We start from the raw sequence: 8,211 nt of genomic DNA, 5'->3' as shown, positions 1-8,211 counted from the left end.
CTGTCCCGAAGAACAGGGAAGAGGATTCGTGGTTCGTGTGGAAGGCTCGAGTCAGCGTACCCGATTCCAGTCGTCTTCGAGGGATCTCCAGGCTGTTCCTCTTCCGGGGCCTGGAAGGACCAAAGGATTGAGGTTGCCAGCTTCGCCGTCGTCTTCCATTGAGGGATTTCCTGGCTGTTCCTCTCCCAAGGCCTGGAAGGACCAAAGGATTGAGGTTGCCAGCAACACTACAATCGTCCCCTGCATCTAGACTATGTTACATATTCTTTTGTGTGCATCTTTTAACCTTTCTTGCTTGTTTGTTATCTATGTTAATATAGTTGTGGTTTAAATTTTACTTAAAAGTGTCAGTATTTATTTATGCGCCACAAACCAATGACCACTTAAAGGGACCACCGGTGATAGATACAGAATTTGGTGTCCGCATTTTGTAATCCTCTTAAATTTAGTTGGCTAATTGGCATCTCAAATCATTTATTACAGTTACCTCGAGTAACACAATAACCAACACAGTTTTGTTCCCAACTGAAAAATGTCTGTTTTTATTTACAAGGGGGAGGGGGAGGAGGAGGAGACCTTCAACTGGGACGGGGAGGGGGAGGAGCTACTCCTGGGAGGGGTGGCCCCTGTGAGCACTCCTGAGGGGGCGGCCCTGGACATGTGAGGCAGGCCGCATCGGGGCAGGCTGCACGGGGAGGTGGGCAGGAGCAGGGCGTATTGCAGAGGCGACAGGAGCAGGGGGCATGGGCAGTGCTAGGGGAGGGATGGCGGGGGCATGGGGTAAGGCCATGCCAGAATGGATGGCATGCGCTATGTGCGCAGTGAGGGTGGCGATGGAGTCAGCCATGCGCGTGCACTTTGCCTGGAAGGCGGCCCAGGCCTCTTGGCGCCACTGCAGGTCCCCCGGACGTGCTCACGAATCAAGGCCTCGATTCGCTCGATGGCCTGCACGTGCTGGCGAAGGAGCTGGTCCCGGTGGTGGAGCCTGTGCCTGTGTGGTTGGGCAGCTGAGGGTGCCACTGCTACAGGACTGGAGGGTCCCCGGCTTGTGCTTGGTCCTGCTGCAGGGAAGAGAAGAAAGGATGGGTCAGTCAGGCAGGCCAGCCTCTGTCCCCACACCTCATGCCCTCCACCCCTGATCCCAGGTGACCCCACAGTTGTGTGGCTTGGGCCCACTCAGTTCTCCCCCCTGCCCCCTGTGTTGTATGTTTGTGAGGAGGACCACCCCTGGAGTAGGGTCCTCCTCCATGTATTGTAACCACCGGTCTGTATCCTGGCCCCGTGGAGGGCGGGAGGGCACTTGTGTTACGTTAACCTGTGGAACTCCCTGCCGGTGGAGACTGTGAGGCTTTGGGCTAATCACTGATGTCTGACGGAGCGAGATGCATCCCCACACAGTGCCTGGGAGCACATCTGGCAGAGGTGGTCTGGGCTCTCAGATCCCCATCGTGTGGGATATCTCCTGGACGGAACCAGAAGAGTGACTGGGGGGGGGGGGATCCCATCCTTGCAGCAAAACTCAGGCGGCCCTAGGGGCAGCCCGAGCGCTTCCCCCCCTTCCCCCTCCCACTATCCCTCACACACGTAGCCCAGGGACACGTGTGGCCGCAGTGGGGACTTCCCTCGGGGAGCCAGCCAAGGCACTGGGAGCAGGCGAGGGGCTCGGTGGGGGCCACGTTCACAGGGCTGTGATGCTGTGGTTTATCCAAGAGCAGCTGGCTGTGCCTCACAGCCAGGCATGGGACAGTGTGCCGTTCTCCATGCTGCACCCTTGGCAGAGGTGCGGGCTCTGGGCTGAGTCCCTGGGGCCCTGGCTGGTTCCAGCTGGCATCCACCCTTCCCCCTGGTCCTGCTGAAATGTGTGTGAGCAGCATGGTCCCAGGTGTGCCCTGCAGCTGCCTGCCGCGGCCACGTGCCGCTCAGTCACCAGGCTGCATGTGGTTGCACGTGCTGCTTGCTGCCTAATGCTACACAGCGTGCAGCTCACATGGCTTGAGTGACATGCTCTCCCCCTTCCCCCTCTGGGCGCCTGGCTCTCCCCCTCACCCCCCGCCCTTGTGAGTGCAAACTGCAAAGACTTACCCGTGGATCCTTCCCCGGCCTCGGAGGAGCTGCTGGAGGGGGCCTGCTGGGTGGCGATGCTGGGCTCCTCCTCCGACGCACTGCTGTCTCCTTCCCCCGCCTCGGTGGTCCGGGTGACGGGGGGGCGCTGGCAGGTGTCCACGGGCACGTCCGGGGCTTGTGGGGCTGGCTGGCCAAGGATGGCATGCAGCCGGCTGTAGTGGGGTCTGGTCCTGCCCCCTTGTCCTCGCTGGCCCGCACGTAGCCAGGCGCAGCTCCTTGACCTTAGCCCGGACCTGTTCGAGGTTCCAGGTCGGATGTCCCTGCTGGGCTAGCGTCTGGGCCATGCGGCCATAGATGTCGGCGTTGCAGCTCCGGGACCTCGTATCATGGAGGTCCTCCTCCTCCTGCCACAGGTCCAGGAGGGTCTCCAGCTCCCTGGGGGACTACGAGGGGGCCCGTTGTTTCCGGCCCCTTGGGGCCTCCTGCGCTGGGAGTGCAGGTGGCTCAGCGCCCAGAGCTGCCATGGCTGGCTCAGATGGCTGCTGGGCAGGACAGGGGCGCTGTGGCAGACCTCAGGGCAAAGAGGTCTGTGGCACGCTCCTGCCACGTGCGTTTAGCAGCCTGCGTGTTCTTTAAGAGCTCGAGTTACCAGGAAGTCTGGGGCTCCTACAGGGTCTCCCGGCGTCCAAACCGCTTTTTTCCATTTAGCCTGCGTTTGCGCAAAAGCGTTAGCTAGTTGTCTACACTGGCCCTTTTGCGCAACAGTTTTTCGCAAAAAGGACTTTTGCCCGAACGGGAGTGGCAAAGCTTTTCCAGAAAAGCAGCTGATTTCGCACAGTAGATCGTCACTGCTTTTGTGGAAAATCAAGCGGCCAGTGTAGACAGCTGGCAAGTTTTTCTGGAAAAGCGGCTGATTTTCTGGAAAAACTGGCCAGTCTAGACACAGCCTGTGGGTTTTGCCACAAAAGCCTATGCAAATGAAGCACGGATTAGCATTTTCTCACGCTTCATTTGCATACTCTCTTCCGATCTGTTTTTGTGCTAGGGTTTTTTGCACAAAAACAAGCAGTGTGGACGTTTCCTTTTGACGCAAAATCCCCTTTTTCCTCAAGATCGGTATGCTTCCTTTTTTTAGGTATAAGGATCTTGTGCAAAAGGGGGGTTTTGCGCAAAAAGAAAACGTCCACACTGCTTGTTTTTGTGCAAAAACCCCTTGCGCAAAAACAGATCGGAAGAGAGTATGCAAATGAAGCGTGAGAAAATGCTAATGCACACTGCATTTGCATAGGCTCTTGTGGCAAAACTCGTCGTGTAGACAGCCTGGTAGTACAACTAATTAAATCTCTTTGGGGAAAACAACAGACAGGGTGAATTAAGTGACTGGCCCCAAAATTGGATCTGTGGGTGAGCTGAAAACTGGACCCAAGTCTTCAAGGTCATGGCTTATCTCCAGGACAATCTAACGCATTTAGACTGTTGCATCTGACAAAGTGGTTTTTGCCCACAAAAGCTGATGCCCAAATAAATCTGTTAGCCTTTAAGATGCCACAGGACTTCTCCTTGTTTTTGCGGATACAGACTAACACGGCAACCCCTCGGAGACTTTGGACCTCCAGATGCTCCACAAAGAAAGAGTATCATTATTCCCAGATTAGAAGTGGGGAAACTGAGGCAGATGGAAGTTACTTGCCCCAAACCTTGCAGCACCTCTGGGAAAGAACTAGAACCCCTGTTTCCTTATTCCTACATTGGAGCCCTAGCCACTGAATCACAGGGTAACATGCCATCAGAATCTCCTGGGCAGCTCCAGCCGTGCAAATGGGAAGCAAGGGTTAACTCTTTCTTAAGTAGCTGTATATCTTCAGCTGTGGGAAAGTTTGTACTTTTAAGGTAATTGGATGATTAAGTGCTAATTGGTGGAGGAGGGTGAGTTGGCAGGTGTGTACAAGCCCAGCAAATAACTAGCTGGGAGAGAGACACAGGAGGGGAAACTCAGCCTGAAAAAAGGATGAGTTGAAAAGCCCTGGGCTCAGCTTTGCCTGAAAGAGAACTAGGGATACCAGCAGGAGCTAAAGAACTGGTGGGTATGTAAGGCCTTTTAGTCTCTGCTTTTCTTTGGTTTTTATTTTAAACTTCAGGCTCTGCTGTAGAGGATTTTTCACGATGAAACTTGACAGCACACACTAAATCTCAAGCAAAGTCAGTTTTTGTGTGCATTTCTCATCAATAGGGCTGTAGCTAAGGCTGTCTTATTTTCAGGGGATTGTCAACAATCACTCCTTGGTGCAAATGTCTTGGTGGGGTAACAGTGTTAGTCTGTAACTTTCAAAACCATGAGTAGTCCCGTGGCCCCTTAGAAACTAACAAATACATATTGTATGAGCTTTCATGGGCAAAACTCACTTCTTCAGATGAGATGAGCTTGAGTGGAGAGGGGGAAGAAAAGAGTGGGAAAATAACAAGGGGGTGGGGAGAAGTACCTATCATTTGTTGTCCTAATGTTAATGAGGCTAATTGAGTGGGCTGGGTAATTCCACCCAGGAGAGGTGTCTGCTGGTTTAGATAATTTTACTTTGGGGCTTCCTCTAGCAGCCTTCCCCATAGTTCTTAAATCTATGAGAATTAGGTGTCTAAATGCCTTCTGTGACTCTGGCCCCAAGTCCTGAGAGAACCCAGAGCTAGAGACCTTCTGGCCAGCTGGAGTAAGCACTATTGGCAAATTGGCCCCTACCCCAGGAAAGTACTTAATGAAGCATGTGTGTAGCCTTTCTCCTTTCAGAGAGCCTACTCATGCTTAATGTTAAGTGCAAGTTAAGGATAATAGGTTGGCTGTCACTTCGCTGGTTGCTCGCTTTCATGACATTGCAGCCCGAAATAGTGAAATTCTCACCAGCTTAACTGCTCTCAGGAGACTCCTTCTGCCATCTGGAGTTGAAATCTTGCTTTGTGAAATCTGTGGCTCGGGAACAGAAAGCAGGAGTCTGCACTCCTTCCGCTCTGGTGTCTGTCCCGAGATCATAAAGGTGAGTGCAGATGCAGGCATACATACCAGTTGAAATAGGGTCTCTCTTACTCCTCAAGTGCAAAGGTATTTGGATTCAGTACTTTAGTTTTGGCCTAAACCCATCTGAAAGGGACAGACAGGCTTGATGGTGAGGAAGGATTCTGCGTAGATGCTCTTCTGAGAGAGCAATCATCCTCCTAATGCAGGAAACACTGTGTCTCCTCTTTATTTGCTCTGTAAGGAATTCCCTCCCCCCGCCCCTGCTACCTACATTCTCCACTTCTTCCTCTCTTCTTTCTTCCTCTTCCTAGCTGTAGGGCTGAAGAATGATGTCACCCTTGTAAAGCATTATATCTATCAATGTGATGTTATATAACCCCGTATTGTAACTGAAACCCCATTTTAAACTTGGTCATGCCTCAACTCTGTTTAACATTAGGGCTACGTCTACATTGGCCCCTATCCCATAATAGGGATGCTAATGTAGCACTTGGGAATAGGCAAATCTGCGGGGGATTTAAATATCCCCCGCGGGATTTACATTTTCATGGCTGCCGCTTTTTTCCGGCTTGTAGATAAGCCAGAGAAAAGCGCCAGTCTGGATGCGATCCTCCGGAAAATAAGCTCTTTTCCGGAGGATCTCTTATTCCTACTTGAAAGTAGGAAATGAAAATGCAAATCCCGCGGGGGATATTTAAATCCCCCGCGGATTTGCCTATTCCCAAGTGCTACATTAGCATCCCTATTACGGAATAGGGGCCAATGTAGACAGCCTAGGTGTGGCTATGGGTGTGTTTGTGCAGGAGATAATCTCGCATAGAGGTGGGTGTGTAAAGGGATCAGTTCCAAAGCCAGCCCTTCTGGGTGACCAGCTGCCAGCATCACCTTGATGGCCGAAGAACAATGTGAGCAAGCCCTGCAAAATGAACCACCCAAGAGAGCAAGAAAAGGCCCATCTCTCCCCCCTTGCCCCCCCCCCCACTCCAAATCCCATGTGCCATTAACTGATGATGCATGGTCCTACAGTGCCCTGGGGCAGTGGGACCGGACAGACTCTATGGACTAACACATATAAGATGGTGCAAAACTATACGATTGGATCTTTTGGTTCGACGATTGTTCTCTAGCAGCATGGGTGTGCATGGACATGACCTGGTTCCCCTCCTTGGGTCTGGACCCATTGACTAGCGTAAGCAACTGAGGCTGGTAATTCTATCCCATCAATAGAGCTGTGTATGTTGTGTGTTGTGTGTACGTGTGGTGGACAATGTTAGTAGCTAGGGACAGTAAATGAATTCTGCCTTCACAATAAATGCCTTATTCCCCAAACAAGATTCTGCTGGTTCTATTTCTCCAAGTGCAACGTAGCCACCTCCCCGCATCTGATGGCAGTCGCTGCCTGCAGTCACCCTGAACATTGACCTCCTGCCACTCCCAGCGAAAGAGGAGAGTGGATGGCCTATGTTGCTCTGCTGCTCGGTTCGCTCTTCCTGGCGGAGAAACAGAGCTGCGATGACCCCATGACCGGTTCCCCTGCAGAAACAACAGAGTGAATTGAGAGGTGACAGCATGTGAAAGTAAACTCTTCACTTTCTGTCAAAGGAAGTGGAGCCGATTAACAGATGCAATAGCTCTTGTCCCTGTAATGTTCCTTTGGAGAGTCTTTGAGGCACGCTGATCTACAGCCGGGTTGAACGGGCTGCTTAAAGTATGTGCCCTTACTCAGCGCATCGTTTCCTACTTATCTGGGATGGAAACTATTGCCTGTAAGGAGGCAACTTTTACCAAATGCTGCAAAAGCACCTTTATTTATGACTCCTGGCCTGGGGACCAGAAAACGATACATGCTGCTAGTAGCATGTAACTCCAGTAGCCAGCGCAGATGGGAAACGTCTCTCTTAGGCATAGCACAGAGGTAGGGGCATCACTGAAGCAGGTAGAGAGGACCGTATAAGTGTGGGAGACAAATGGATGGATAATAGGAATGTGGTTCTGAACAATGTTCCTACTAACTTTTTCCTTCCAGATGTGTCTAGACTACAGAGGTTTTTTTTCGAAGAAAGTGGCCTTTTTGAAAAAACTTCCCGAGTCTGAACTACTGACGTGTTCTTTCGAAAGTAAATTGAAAGAACATGGCAGGGTTTTTTGACCGTGGAAAATCTTGTTTTATGAGGAATAAGGTCTTTTTTCGAAAGTGCTCTTTTGAAAAAAGGCGTTATGTAATGCAAACTGTGCTTTTACGAAAAAGAGCATCCAGACTGAGTGCTCTCTCGAAAAAGCGGCTTGTTTTTTCAAAAGTACTGACTGTAGTCTAGCTGCTCTTTTTCAAAAGATACTTTCAAAAGAGGCTTGCAGTCTAGACATAGCCTCCCTGTGTGGGTGTTTTTTCCATCGCATGTGTGGAATAATTTTATGTGCACCGAAGCATGAGCAAATGTGCACCACAAATAGAAACACAAACCTAGCTGTGGGAGCTCTGCTAACCAGCTGGGCAACATTTGGCTCTCTCCTGAGTGGCTGCACAAGTACACAGCTTACATGGAACACTAGTTCTGAATCCCGTGGATAAATCCCATCAGATCTGAGGTGATTCAAAGTTGATGAGGAGAAATATTCATCTGACGTGGATGTACCTGGTCAGTGCAGGGTGCCCTGTCTAGGAGTGGTGTGCACACACAGACTATGGGTACATCTAGACTACATGCCTCTGGTGACAGAGGCATGTAGATTAGGCTACCAGACATAGGAAAATGAAGCGGCGATTTAAATAATTGCCGCTTCATTTAAATTTACAAGGCTGCCGCGCTGAGCCGACAAACAGCTAATCGGGGTGTCGACATCAAAGGCATTTGTCGACCACCCAGGTATACCTCCTGGGATGAGCTGATCAGCTGTTTGTCGGCTCAGCGCTGCAGCCATGTAAATTTAAATGAAGAGGCGATTATTTAAATCGCCGCTTCATTTTCCTATGTCTGGTAGCCTAATCTACATGCCTCTGGCGACAGAGGCATGTAGTCTAGACGTACCCTAAATTTCTTTTATATCCATGCATACCTATCCTCTCAGATCCAACCTTGCTTGTTTTGTTTGTTGTGTGTGGCTTGTTTTTTATTTCAGGGCCACGTATTAACCATCTCCCCCGT

At 50.9% G+C, this 8,211-nt stretch overlaps 1 long non-coding RNA gene across 1 annotated transcript in view; it reads left to right on the top strand.

Annotated features, from left to right (window-relative positions):
- The first annotated feature begins 4,003 nt into the window (after positions 1-4,003).
- LOC142830913 (uncharacterized) overlaps positions 4,004-8,211 on the top strand; it is an 89,751-nt gene continuing 85,543 nt past the window's right edge. The window contains exon 1 of the long non-coding RNA XR_012906451.1: positions 4,004-4,148. This is a non-coding gene — a long non-coding RNA (uncharacterized LOC142830913). The remainder of the gene's footprint in view (positions 4,149-8,211) is intronic.

The sequence above is a fragment of the Pelodiscus sinensis genome, chromosome 11, assembly GCF_049634645.1.
Source record: "Pelodiscus sinensis isolate JC-2024 chromosome 11, ASM4963464v1, whole genome shotgun sequence".
NCBI classification, from domain to species: domain Eukaryota; kingdom Metazoa; phylum Chordata; order Testudines; family Trionychidae; genus Pelodiscus; species Pelodiscus sinensis.
The sequence above is the reverse complement of the archived record's forward strand: the minus strand, read 5'-3'. Positions and strand labels throughout refer to the sequence as shown.